Below are 14,852 nucleotides of genomic sequence, written 5' to 3' on the forward strand. Positions count from 1 at the left end.
GTGGAAATGTCTATGAGCAGTGATAGGCTACACAAACTCACAGAATGGGACCGCCGAGTGCTGTAGCACTTAAAAAAACGTCTGTCCTTGGTTACAACACTCACTACCAAGTCCCAAACTGCCTCTGGAAGCAACGTCAGCACAATAACTGTTCTTCGAGAGCTTCATGAAATTAATTTCCATTCCCGAGAAGCTGCAACACAAGCCCAAGATCACCATGCCCAGTTTGGGGAAGGCCCTTTCTTATTTCAGCATAACAATGCCACCGTGCACAAAGCAAGGTCCATACAGAAATTATTTATCGAGATCAGTGTGGAAGACCTTGACTGGCCTGCCCAGATTCCTGACCTCAACCCCATTAAACTCCCTTGGGATGAATTGGATCACCGACTGCAAGCCAGGCCTAATCGCCCAACATCAGTGCCCGATCTCACTAATGCTCTTGTGGCTGAATGGAAGCAAGTCCCTGCAGCAATGTTCCAGCATCTCATGGAAAGCCTTCCCAGAAGAGTGGAGGCTGTTATAGCAGCAAAGGGGGGACCAACTTCATATTAATGGGCAGGTGTCCACATACCTTTGGGCAATTAGTGTAACATCCCCTCTTGTGCTCGCTCATCCCTGAGTGTTTATATGGGGTGAAAGTAAGCCCGAAACAGAGTAATGGCAGAATAAATAGTGTAGCTACACCATACCGGTTGACCATGAGCCTATCACAATTAAAACGTATAAGCCAAGAACTGGAAGCTTTCACACTATCATTACTGCATGTCAGTCACATGGAAAATGAGCGAATGGACTTGAACGTTAGTTGATGCAGCAATTCAGGTTGCAAGTGTATGCTTGATGAAAGGCCATCACTGAATGTCATTCATGAACCTTTTTGATGTTGGAATGGATGCTGGAATTATTTTCGTGTACAAAAGTGGGTAGGTAGCCAGGCTTACAGGTGCCTTTTGAAATTATTGTTTGACAATCAGATGAAAACATCATCATAACTGGTTTTTGGTAATGCCACATTTTAAAGGTAATACATGTTTGAATTAAATGACTAAGCTTTACCATTAGGCCCACAGAGATCCTATTAAATTCATATGGATTCTATATGTAATGCTATGTTTAGAATGAAACACAGAAAAGTACAAGTGTGTGCACACTGAAGAGGTCCCGTACCAGGAAGAAATCTACTTTCACCCTGAGTGTATATACTGTATAAAATTGATGTCACATATGATCATTTTTGGGAATATTTATTGACTTGCCTTGCGGGAACCAAGATGCAGGAGATAGTTGTTTCTGGGGGGGAAGATCATTGAGCTCCTGCGTCTAGATGCCAACACAGGGAAGGTTCATACCCTGCTCACCATGGAGGTGTTTGGCAATATCCGCTCCCTTATGGCCTTCAGGCTGACTGGAGGAACTAAAGGTGTGTGTTATGTATGTGTGTCTGCCTGTACACCTGAGATTGCATTTTGGTATATAGATATGACTCAATCTTGGCGTCAAAAGAGTAGTTGCTGTGTGTAATGTAGATTCATATTTTCTATGTATATGGTTGAAAAGCTCTGATTTTGAAATCTCTTTTGAGACATTTGTGCTTTTCATCCCTAGACTACATTGTGGTGGGCAGTGACTCGGGCCTCATCGTGATCCTGGAGTACCACCTTTCCAATAACACGTTTGAGAAGATCCATCAGGAGACCTTTGGCAAGAGTGGCTGTCGTCGCATCATCCCTGGACAGTTCCTTGCCGTCGACCCCAAGGGCAGGGCAGGGCAGTCATGATGGGTAAATAAGCTCCGAGAACTGTGAAAGATTGTTTTGGAAAGTGTTGATAGCGGTAATTTTTTGTCGTTGACATCTGTGACTTGATGGGCTAATCCCCTATTGCAATGGACGGTTTTCATCTCCGAGTTGTAGTTTACTGATTTACATATTTGTTTCCAGGTGTTGTAGTTTACTGATTACCTCTGTGTTTCAAGAAGCTGGTATACATCCTGAACAGAGATGCAGCAGCACGTCTCACCATCTCCTCTCCCCTGGAGGGTCACAAGGCCAACCTGCTGGTGTACCACGTGGTAGGAGTGGACGTGGGCTTTGAGAACCCAATGTTTGCCTGTCTAGAGACTGACTATAAGGTGAGAGCCCAGCACTGACCCCTATGATATGTGAATTGGCTCATGCACTCTTGTCTCAAGTCTCTTCTCTGACAAACCACTGGAGAGAGCTTAGACACCTCTGATCCCCACACAGCTGCTCTGCTACTACAGCTGTCCTGTAAATCCTCATTCCATCCTCTTAGTTTCCACTGACCCACAGCATGTGACCTATTACTTCTACCTCCGTCCAGGAAGCTGACAATGACCCCACGAGAGAGAGAGAGAGAGAGAGAGAGAGAGAGAGAGAGAGAGAGAGAGAGAGAGAGAGAGAGAGAGAGAGAGAGAGAGAGAGAGAGAGAGAGAGAGAGAGAGAGAGAGAGAGAGAGAGAGAGAGAACGAACGAACACAAAAAACACAAAATAGATAGCCACAATTAAAATGTAAGCTTGAGGCAGTAATTGTTTGAAAGCTAAACCTTTTACTTGATGTCAAATGAGGCATGCCTTGCTTCAAAGTAGCCTTGTGAAAATCTAGCCATAAATGTTGAGACAATTATTTTGTCAAGACTTCCTCATGCCATTAACCAGCATTTCTCTGCTGTTCTATTTGGTTTCATATAAGAAGCCAAAGGCACAGTCCTAGTCATATTAGCAACTAAGGTTGGGCAGTTTCCAGATTTTCATATCGTCACAAAAAAAAAATAGACCATTAAACACATGTTACCAGAATGCTAACACATTAGCACAAGTCATAGCAAATTTCCATGGAGGCTGCTAGCTAAATATGCTAATGAGCGCAAAAGAAAATAAACGACGAGCAATCCAGCTCATGAAGTTGTACACATGTGGTGCATTCGGAAAGTATTCAGAGCCCATGACTTTTTCCACATTTTGTTACGTTACAGCCTTGTAATAAAATATATTAACAAAGGACTTGGCTAACCAGACCAGTCGTTGAATTTGTGAATGTTTGTATGGATCAGTTTTAAGTTATTGGTACTATCCACACAGTGCCCTCATTCTTTATTTTGCCCTAAACACAGAATGACCTGGATGATTCTGAGAGAGGCATGATCTTCGTCTGCTCAGCCACCCACAAGACCAAGTCCATGTTCTTTTTCCTGGCCCAAATGGAGCAGGGGGACATCTTCAAGGTCACCCTGGAGACGGATGAGGAGATGGTGAGGGCAGCAGTGTGCAGTCTGAGATAGAAAGTGGGGGAGGGCAGCAAAGAGTGCTGTTGAAGTGATGAGTCTTCATGTCTCTTCTCTGACAACATGAATATAGCATAAACACCTGATCTCAGCACACACACAGGTCTGTGTTCACATGATGGGATTCCTTCTCATTGAAAAACATTTACAGAGATGAGGATGAAGTACTTTGACACCATCCCTGTAGCCACAGCCATGTGTGTGCTGAAGACCGGCTTCTTATTTGTCTCTTCAAAGTTCGGCAACCAGTAAGTCATTCATTTAGCTAGAATCCCCCTCAACACCACACATTACTGAGACATCCATCTTTATCATCTTGCTCTTCTGTGTGAATCGGTTTGTTCATAGTCTCCTCCCTTCTCTCTCTGCTAGTTACCTTTACCAGATAGCCCATCTTGGAGATGACGATGAAGAGCCAGAATTCTCCTCTGCCATGCCCCTGGAGGGAGATTTCTTCTCCCAGCCACGCCCCCTCAAGAACCTGGTGCTGGTGGACGAGCAGGAGAACCTCTCCCTTATCTCCTGCCAGGTGTGTGTATTTATGATGGAGCTCCGTTGGCAGCAGATAGTCTTCCTGGGGTCCAGTCAAATGAAGGCACTTGTACAATTTTAAAAACATTACAATACATTCACAGCAGAATGCCCTACTCTACTACCACATATCTACAACACAGAATCTATGTCTGTATGGTGTGTATGTTACCGTGTGTGTGTATATATACATGTGTCTGTGCCTATGTTTGAGTTGCTTCACAGTCCCTGCTGTTCCATAAGGTGTATTTTCATCATTTTTTTGCATGAGTTACATAGTTCCATGTATTCATGGCTCTATGTAGTATTGTGCTTCTCCCATAGTCTGCTCTGCACTTGGACCTTTAAGAGACCTCTGGTGGCATGTCTTGTGGGGTCTGCATGGGTGTCTGAGCTGTGTGCCAATAGTTTAAACAGACCGCTCGGTGCATTCAACATGTCAATACCTCTCTCAAATACAAGTAGTGATTAAGTCACTCTCTCCTCCACTTTGAGCCATGAGAAATCGACGTGCATGTTATTAATGTGTACCTCCATGGACTAGCCGTGCTGCCCTGTTTTGAGCCAATTGCAATTTTCCTAAGTCCCTCTTTGTGGCACCTGACCTCACGACTGAACAGTAGTCCGCGTGCGACAACTAGGGCCTGTAGGACCTGTCTTTTTGATAGTGCTGTTAAGAAGGTAGAGCAGCGCTTTATTATAGACCAACTTCTCCCCATCTTAGCTACTGTTATATCAATATGATTTGACCATGACAGTTTACAATCTAGGGTAACTCCAAGCAGTTTCGTCACCTCAACTTGCTCCATTTCCACATTGTTTAGTTGAGGTTTAGGATTTAGTGAATGATTTGTCCCAAATAACGCTTTTAGTTTTTTAATTATTTAGGAGTAACTTATTCCTTGCCACCCATTCTGAAACGAACTGCAACTCTTAAGTGTTGCAGTCATTTAAGTCGCTGTAGAAGTTGACATGTATAGTGCTGAGTCGTCCGCATAGGGGCGGCAGGTAACCTAGTGGTTGGGCCAGTAACCGGAAGGTTACCGAGTCCCCGCGCTGACAAGGTAAAAATCTGTCGTTCTGCCCCTGAGCCAGACAGTTAACCCACTGTTCCCCGGGTGCCGACGACGTGATGTCGATTATGGCAGCCCCTCGCACCTCTGATTCAGAGGGGTTGGGTTAAATGAGGAAGACACATTTCAGTTGAATATGTCCAGCTGTACAACTGATTAGGTATCCTCCCCTTTCATAGACACACTGGCTTTATGCTTGTCGTTAGTAAAGAGTTTTTTAAAGTAGACCGCTCGCTCCCCTGGGGAATTCCTAATTCTACCTGGATTATGTTGAAGAGGATTCCATTTAATTACACCCTCTGTGCTCTGTTAGACAGGTAACGTTTCATCCACAGTATAGCAGGGGGTGTAAAGCCATAACATATTTGCAATATTGCAACTCTTTAAAATCCAGTTTCAACTTTTCAAAATTGCCCTTCATAATGTCATTAAATCTATGTCCATGTCTTGAAGTAGTACATTTGGGAGCAGCTTAGTAAGGTAATTTACTCGAGCTCTAGGATAAGGCATTGTTTTTGTACCAGGGACGGTACATTTTTCCAGCAGCAGACTATGGTTGATAATGTCAAAAGCCGCACTGAAGTCTAACAAAACGGCCCCACAATGTTTTTATCATCTCTTTCTCTCAGCCAATCAGTCATTTGTGTAAGTGCTGATCTTGTTGAATGTCCTTCACTATAAGTGTGATGAAAGTCTTGTTAATTTGTTTACTGTAAAATAGCATTCCATCTGGTCAAACAATTGTTTCCAAAAGTTGACTAATGCTTGGTAACCGGCTGATTACTTGTTTCCCTCCAAGTCTGGGGGAACACACATTCTAGTAAGCTTAAATTGGAAATATGGCAAATCGTCCTCTATTATCCTCAGTAATTTTCCACCCAAGTAGTCAGACCCCGTGGCTTGTCATTGATGATAGACAATATTTTTCCACCTCTTCCACACTAACTTTACAGAATGAAAAATTACAATGTTTGTGTATAATAGTTTGGTCAGATATACTTGGATGCATAGTGTCAGTATTTATTACTGGCATGTCATGCCTATGTTTGCTAATCTTGCAAATTAAAAAATCATTGATGTAGTGGACATTATCAGTTGGTGTTGTGATGAATTGATCCATCTGAATCAATGAATTATGGAGTTTGCCTTTTTTCCCAAAATATAATTTAAGGTGCTCCAAAGCTTTTTACTATCATTCTTTATTTAATGTCTTTGTTTCATAGTGTAGTTAATTATTGTTATTCGGTTTAACCACATGATTTCTCAATTTGCAATAAGTCTGCCAATCGGTTGTGCAGCCAGACTTATTTGCCGTTCATTTTTGCCTCATCCTTCTCAACCATACCATTTTTCAATTCCTCATCAATCCACAGGGATTTAAGTTTTCAGTCATTTTCTTAATGCTTATTATCAACGGGAATAAGCAATTTCATAATTGTGTCAAGTACAGTATCTGTTTGCTCCTCATTACACACCACGGACCAACATATTCTTTACATCAATAACATAGGAATCAATACAAAATACACTTACTTATACACTATATTAGGCCCAGCCTTTGGAACTTAAGTTTTCCTAGATATGGCTACTATATTGTGATCACTATATCCGATGGATCTGGATACTGCTTTCAAGCTAATTTCTGCAGCATTAGTAAAGATGTGATTAATACATGTTGATTGATTTCCTGTATTGTTCGTAACTACCATGGTAGGTTGGTTGACTGATAACCTGAACCAGGTTGCAGGCACTGGTTACAGTTTGACGCTTTTTCTTGATTGACAGGATGGCATTGTCTCCCTCAATCCGTGCGATGGCTACTGCTATAGGTTTCAGGCTGCTTACCACTCTCTCCCAAAATACATCATCCTGGAGGATCCTCTTGATGGGGCTGTCCCTATTGGCAAACTGATATGGCCATTTCTTGGAGAGACTCCTTCCCCTCCAGGAAACTGTCAAACATGATGACAACACCACCCTAACGGGTGTTGCTGGGCAGCTTCAATGTGGTGCTCTTGTTCTTCTCACTTTGCTTGGTGAGGTAGCTTGCTGCTATAACTTGATGACCCTGCACATGAGATGGAAGTATGCACTGTGCATGCAGAGGGTTGCAAGTCCACTGATTTGGGGATAGTTTAACCAAAATATACCACAAGACCTATAATTGCCTTGTGTATCCCACAAAAAAGGGTTGATGTGACAAGCTAACTTTTTTGATGAATTTAAACAAAATTCCAAGGCTTAACTTGACCTGGAAATTTAACGGAACGTTCCTGCTCAGTCAGACTGCTCTATCAAATCATACACTTAATTAGAATATAACACAAAGAAATACGAGCCATGGGTCATTAATATGGTCAAATCCGGAAACTATCATTTAGAAATCAAAACGTTTATTCTTTCAGTGAAATACGTAACTCTTCCATATTTTATCAAACGGGTGGCAACCCTAAGTCTAAATATTGCTGTTGCATTGCACAACCTTCAATGTTATGTCATAATTCTGGCAAATGAATTAGTCTTCACACAGTTCGCAACGAGCCAGGTGGCCCAAACTGCTGCATATTCCCTGACTCTGCTTGCACTGAACGCAAGAGGTGACAATTTCCCTAGTTAATATTGCCTGCTAACATTAATTTCTTTTAACTAAAAAATATATATATTTGTTTATTGATTTTAAGAAAGGCATTGATGTTTGTGGTTAGGTTCATTGGTGCAACGATTATGCTTTTCGCAAATGCACTTTTGTGAAATCCTCACCCGTTTGTCAAAGTAGGCTGTGATTTGATGATAAATTAACAGGCACCGCATTGACTATATGCAACGCAGGACAAGCTAGTTAAACCATGTGCAGTTAACTAGTGATACGATAAGTTTAATGCTAGTTAGCAACGTACTGTGGCTCCTTGCTGCACTCGTGTAACAGGTCAGCCTGCCACGCAGTTTCCTCATGGATTGCAATGTATTCGGCATCCAAAAATGCAGATGAATCAGTCGACCTCTAGTCTCAATGCAGCCTTATAGTGCTGTGAAAGGAAACTGGATCCCTTATGATTTGGGTGGATCCCATCCTCCTTATAAAACGTGTTTTGTTTCCAAAAAGGTATCGCAATTGTCAACAAAAGTTACACATTGAGCTGCAATTATCACATAGCCAGTTGTGAAGAGAGAATCCTGCTAAAGCGATCAATGCCGCGATTCAGAGATGACAGAGGGCCAGATATGATGGGTCTTATTGGTGTTTAACAGAGGAGTCAATCAACTCTTTAAAATCCAGTTTCAACTTTTCAAAATTGCCCTTCATAATGTCATTAAATCTATTTCCATGTCTTGAAGTAGTACATTTGGGAGCAGCTTAGTAAGGTAATTTACTCGAGCTCTAGGATAAGGCATTGTTTTTGTACCAGGGACGGTCACATCTCTTATTATGGAGCTGCCCAGAATCACGGCTGATGAAAGGACAAGGAAATCCGCCCACTTCCACGCTTCTCATGTTAACGTGGGCCATTTCTCTAGCACTTTTCTGGGATACTTTAATATTTTTATTGCTTTATTGGGAAGCTTAGCAGAAGTGTGTGTATATATATTTCTGTGTTGTGTATTTGGTGTGCGTGTATGGTTGCAAAAGGTCGGAAACTTCATGGTAAATATCCAGAATTTTGGGGGAAATTTTCCATAGGAAGTTCATTTAGCTTAAATTCATCAAATTTGAGCTTTTAACTGAACTTTTTTGTGGGATACACAAGGCAAATCTAGATCTTGTGGTATGTTTTGGTTAAACTTTCCCCAATTCAGTGGAGTTGCAACCCTCTGCATGCACAGCGCATTCTTCCATCACATGTACAGCTGATTCTCAAGAGCTTGCACACTGAGTTGCTATTGAGCCCACACTACTACACTGTCTGAGCCAAGGACTACATGCTTTCTGGTAAGTTTTGATTACAATACCGGGTGGGGTGAATATTTTACATGATACACATTATTTTTTGTTAACTAGTAAATGGTTGCCTACAGCAAAGTGTTTAAATCATTTCTAACTTAACAATTTCTGCTAGTTAGTTTTTGCTACCATGTGGGATTTCGCTTGCTTGAGCCTGCTAACTGAGTGTTAGTTCACCTGTTTCCATGTTTCATTTTAAACATTTATTATATGAAGGAGGAGTTTAATCGAACTGCTTAACTATTTATCTGTACATGGAATTGTATTTTTATTTTTTCTATTTTTTTTTACCCCTCATCTTTACAGGAAAATGCCACAGGCACTATCTGATGTGTGGAGACATTTCACTGCAGCTAATGTAGAAGAAAAAGCTGTGTACATTTGCAAATACTGTGCCAAATCATATGTGAAGAATGCAACAGATGCAGAATCATCTGGCCAAGTGCATAAAGTTCCTTTAGCGCTCACAACAAGCAACCTCTGACAAAAGTCCCTCTACTTCTATTCGAGGTGAAAATTATGAATCAGATAGCAACAGGTCATGGTCCTCCTGGAATCAGAAGTTGTTTTGACTCAATGGAGGAATGTGGTCAGAGAAATTATCAATGTTTTGTTCGAGCTGTGTTTGCAACTGGTTCACCTCTGATACTCTTCCAATAATGTGTATTGGAAGAGATTTCTGAATGTTCTTCGCCCAGCATATGCCCCTCCAACCAGACATACTTTATCTACTCATTTGCTGGATGCAGAGTTCAACAGAGTTCAAGTGAAGGTCAAGCAAATCATAGAGAAAGCAGACTGTATTGCAATCATCTCTGATGGGTGGTTGAATGTTCGTGGGCAAGGAATAATTAACTACATCATCTCCACCCTTCAACCAGTATTGTACAAGAGCACAGACACAAGGGACAACAGACACACCGGTCTCTACATTGTAGATGAGCTGAAGGCAGTCATCAATGACCTTGGACCACATAAGGTATTTGCACTGGTGACAGACAATGCTGCGTACATGAAGGCTGCTTGGTCTAAAGGAGTCCTACCCTCACATCACACCCATTGGCTGTGCTGCTCATGCATTGAATCTGCTCCTCAAGGACGTCATGGCACTGAAAACAATGGATACACTCTGCAAGAGAGCCAAGGAAATGGTTAGGTATGTGAAGGGTCATCAAGTTATAGCAGCAATCTACCTCACCAAGCAAAGTGAGAAGAATAAGCTTGGCCAGCAACACCCGTTAGGGTGGCGGTGTTGTCATCATGTTTGACAGTTTCCTGGAGGGGAAGGAGTCTCTCCAAGAAATGGCCATATCACAGTTTGCTGATATGGACAGCCCCATCAAGAGGAGCCTCCTGGATGATGTATTTTGAGAGAGAGTGGTAAGCATCCTCAACTCCTGAAACCTATAGCAGTAGCCATTGCATGGATTGAAGGAGACAATGCCATCCTGTCTGATCTTCAGACTGTTTGCAGATGTAAGGGAAAAAATCCACCCTGCCCACTTTACTGTTGCTCCAAGCAGAGGTGACTGCAGTTCTGAAATGCATCAAAAAGCATGAAGAATTCTGCCTGAAGCCCATACACGCCGTAGCGTACATGTTGGACCCCAAGTATGCTGGCAAGAGCATCTTGTCTGGTGCAGAGATCAACAAGGCCTATGGTGTCATAACTACCATGTCTTGCTACCTTGGCCTGGATGAGGGCAAGGTTCTTGCCAGTCTGGCGAAGTACATTTCCAAGCAAGTCGTTTGAGATGGTGATGCAATATGGAAGTCGTGCCAACATATATCATCAGCCACCTGGTAGAAGAGACTTTGTGGATCTGAGGCTCTTTACTCTGTTGCCTCCATTCTCCAAATCCCACCAACATCAGCCACCTCAGAGCGCAACTGGTTTTGCGTTTGGGAATTTGATGTCCTTGTTTGGGAACACACACCATAGCACACTACAGAACAATATAAGGGTTGAAAAATTGGTGGCCATCCAGGCAAATTTGAGGCTTTTTGAGCCTGACAACGAGCCATCCTCAAGGTTGGACAGTGACGATGAGGCCTCGGTCTGCTGTTCAAGAAATGGACATTGAGGAGGACCAGAAGACATGGAAGCCTGAGAGGAAGACAGTTTCTAGGCTAAAGCTTTGGCTATCATTTTACAGATGTACAGTATATCACAAGTGAGTACACCCCTCACATTTTTGTAAATATTTGAGTATATCTTTTCATGTGACAACACTGAAGAAATGGCACTTTGCTACAATGTAAAGTAGTGAGTGCTTATTTAACAGTGTAAATTTGCTGTCCCCTCAATAACTCAACACACAGCCATTAATGTCTAAAGCGCTGGCAACAAAAGTGAGTACACCCCTAAGTGAAAATGTCCAAATTGGGCCCAATTAGCCATTTTCCCTCCCCGGTGTCATGTGACTCGTTAGTGTTACAAGGTCTCAGGTGTGAATGGGGAGCAGGTGTGTTAAATTTGGGGTCATCGCTCTCACACTCCCTCATACTGACTGGTCACTGGAAGTTCAACATGGCACCTCATGGCAAAGTACTATCTGAGGATCTGAAAAAAATAATTGTTGCTCTACATTAAGATGGCCTGGGCTATCAGAAGATTGCCAAGACCCTGAAACTGAGCTGCAGCACGGTGGCCAAGACCATACAGCGGTTTAACTGGACCGGTTCCACTCAGAACCAGCCTCGCCATGGTCGACCAAAGAAGTTGAGTGCACATGCTCAGCGTCATATCCAGAGGTTGTCTTTGGGAAATAGACATATGAGTGCTGCCAGCATTGCTGCAGAGGTTGAAGGGGTGGGGGGTCAGCCTGTCAGTGCTCAGACCATACGCCGTACACTGCATCAAATTGGTCTGCATGGCTGTCGTCCCAGAAGGAAGCCTCTTCTAAAGATGATGCACAAGAAAGCCTGCAAACAGTTTGCTGAAGACAAGCAGACTAAGGACATGGATTACTGGAACCATGTCCTGTGGTCTGATGAGACCAAGAAACTTATGTGGTTCAGATGGTGTCAAGCGTGTGTGGCGGCAACCAGGTGAGGAGTACAAAGACAAGTGTGTCTTGCCTACAGTCAAGAATGGTGGTGGGAGTGTCATGGTCTGGGGCTGCATGAGTGCTGCCGGCACCGGGGAGCTACAGTTCATTGAGGGAACCATGAATGCCAACATGTACTGTGACATACTGAAGCAGAGCATGATCTCCTCCCTTCGGAGACTGGGCCGCAGGGCAGTATTTCAACATGATAACGACACCAAACACACCTCCAAGACGACCACTGCCTTGCTAAAGAAGCTGGGGGTTAAGGTGATGGACTGGCCAAGCATGTCACCAGACCTAAACCCTATTGAGCATCTGTGGGGCATCCTCAAACGGAAGGTGGAGGAGTACAAGGTCTCTAACATCCACCAGCTCCATGATGTCGTCATGGAGGAGTGGAAGAGGACGCCAGTGGCAACCTATGAAGATCTGGTGAACTCCATGCCCAAGAGGGTTAAGGCAGTGCTGGAAAATGATGGTGGCCACACAAAATATTGACACTTTGGGCCCAATTTGGACATTTTCACTTAGGGGTGTACTCACTTTTGTTGCCTGCATTTTAGACATTAATGGCTGTGTGTTGATTTATTTTGAGGGGACAGCAAATTTACACTGTTATACAAGCTGTACACTCACTACTTTACATTGTAGCAAAGTGTCATTTCTTCAGTGTTGTCACATGAAAAGATATACTCAAATATTTACAAAAATGTGAGGGGTGTACTCACTTGTGATATACTGTATGTTGAAAACCTTTTGGGAGATGCGATGGATCATTCAATATTTCCTTTTGTTGTTCAGTGAAATCATCCCATGTGAAGAGTCAACTCATTTAATTAAAGTTCAGATTGTAACTAAATTGTTTTATTTCTATAGGAAGGAGTTAATCATTGCAATTATGTCTACTTATAAGGTTTGTTTGTCTCCATATGGTAAATATAAACAATGCAAAAAACATCTACATTTAAATCATATTAGTATTAATTTGCATATTCCTGTTATTTCCATAAAGTTTCCACGACTGAATATTCCCCAGAATGTACAACCCTATGTGCGTGTCAATAGTTTTCGATTCCCATAGATTTTTGTATTTAAGGTAGTTATGCACCTTTTCCTCTTGTACTCAACCGAGGTGTTTTCCCGTTTTTGGATACGGTGTGGCTCACCACATGCAGGCAGAGGCCAGACAGCCTCACAATGAAACTGATTTTTGCTCGCTTGCCATGCGGGTTAGCAGGAGGACAAATGGGGCAGGGTTTGAGGAGAGGGATGTTATGCTGTTGCAGTGATGAGTCATGTCTCTTCTCTGACTAAATGGTTTTCAATAAAACTTCACAAGGTTTAGAGTGTTAGATTTGGCTGCTGGGGAGCAAGGAAACCCACAGCTCTGCTAAAACCACTTACAACTGTGTGCTGTTTTCAAGGAATTTAACGAAATGCCAACTATTTGGTCTTGAAGAGCGTAGTCAGACTGACACATTCCTGATTATTCCATGCAAAACAATTGTGCCCATTTTAGCTTTGTTATACTGCATGATCATGTCATTTCAGATGCGTAGGGTAGCCTCACGTTATCTCTCAATATTAGGCGCCATTGGATAATTGCGTGATATAAAATTTACCAACTATACCTGACAAGTATGAGTGGTTTAGGTTCATTTCCAATCTTTTGTGGGCACTGCCTATCACACAGCAGTAGGGCGCATTAGCCGTGGTACTGTTAGATGTTTACTTTGCAAGCACCAGTATATTCTTTGTACAGTTGGCTAAACATACTGTATAGTGAGTGGTAATTAGACCTAATGTACTTTTTTCTCCAACCAATGTAGGCCTACATAGCGAAGTACATTAACATGATCCTCTTTTAAACATTTTTTTAACTACCTTTTGCATGCACCTGACAGACATTTGGGCTATTGATTTATGGACCACATCAAATTGACTAGCGTCAATATGGCTAGTTAACAAACTTTCAGGGGATAAACTAGATGGCAAACAAATCAAATAATATAGTCATCTTATAGTGATGTTGACCGTAGTCCAACTGACAACTTCTCCAGGACGAGGGCAATTTGCCCCCCAGCAGCCAAATTTAATGTATTGTGACATTTAATTGTAAACTACCTGTAATAATAGAGTTTAAGAACCTCTGATCTCCACATTATACACAGACACTGTCAAACTGTGCCTGTTTTACTTGATATTCTAACTCCGATAGAATACCGATCTCATCACTGGCTCATTTCTTCTACTCATCTCTCTTACTCTTTGTCCGTCTCTAGATTGCTGACCTGACAGCTGGGGAGTGACCTCATTAGCATGTGGCAGGGGACCCAAATCCACCCTCAGTCCTCAGACATGGACTGGAGGTATGTGTTCTGCTATTCCACCTCCCAGAAAGTGCTCCTACACACACATTCATACTGTGTGTGACATACCACAGTAGTATTTGAGCAATGACTACATTTGAACAAACGTATGCAGATACTCACTCACATGCACACCAGAAACCAGATTTGGGCAGAGTTTGGTTTCTAGGTTTTCATTAGAAGCTGTAAAAGTGATGATATTCATGTCTCTTCTCTGACAAAGCACTGGAGAGAATGTGTATACCTCTGATCCCAGCAGATCTTAACATCTTAATGCACAGGATGGTAAATGCTTAGGTTCGAAGACAGTGAGTATCTATCTGATCAGTGCTTGTTCCCTCCAGGTGTCAGAGATGGCTGTATCTGAGCTGCCCGGTAAGCCCAATGCTGTGTGGACTGTGCGCCGACACATTGAAGGTATTTGTTAAAGGTCCAATGCAGCCGTTTTGGCCTCAATATCAAATTATTTCAGGGTAACAAAGTACCTTTCTGTGATTGTTAGCAGAGAAGTTTCTCAAGCAAGATTTTTGCTGGGACTGTCTAGGAGTGTTTTGAGTGGGCAGGGGAAAACAAACATT

General features: G+C 42.5%; 1 pseudogene; it reads left to right on the forward strand.

The window, feature by feature from the left end:
- Nucleotides 1-1,274: 1,274 nt before the first annotated feature.
- Nucleotides 1,275-14,852, forward strand: part of LOC118400855 (splicing factor 3B subunit 3-like) — a 32,138-nt pseudogene continuing 18,560 nt past the window's right edge.

This window comes from Oncorhynchus keta, chromosome 22, assembly GCF_023373465.1.
Source record: "Oncorhynchus keta strain PuntledgeMale-10-30-2019 chromosome 22, Oket_V2, whole genome shotgun sequence".
NCBI lineage: Eukaryota > Metazoa > Chordata > Actinopteri > Salmoniformes > Salmonidae > Oncorhynchus > Oncorhynchus keta.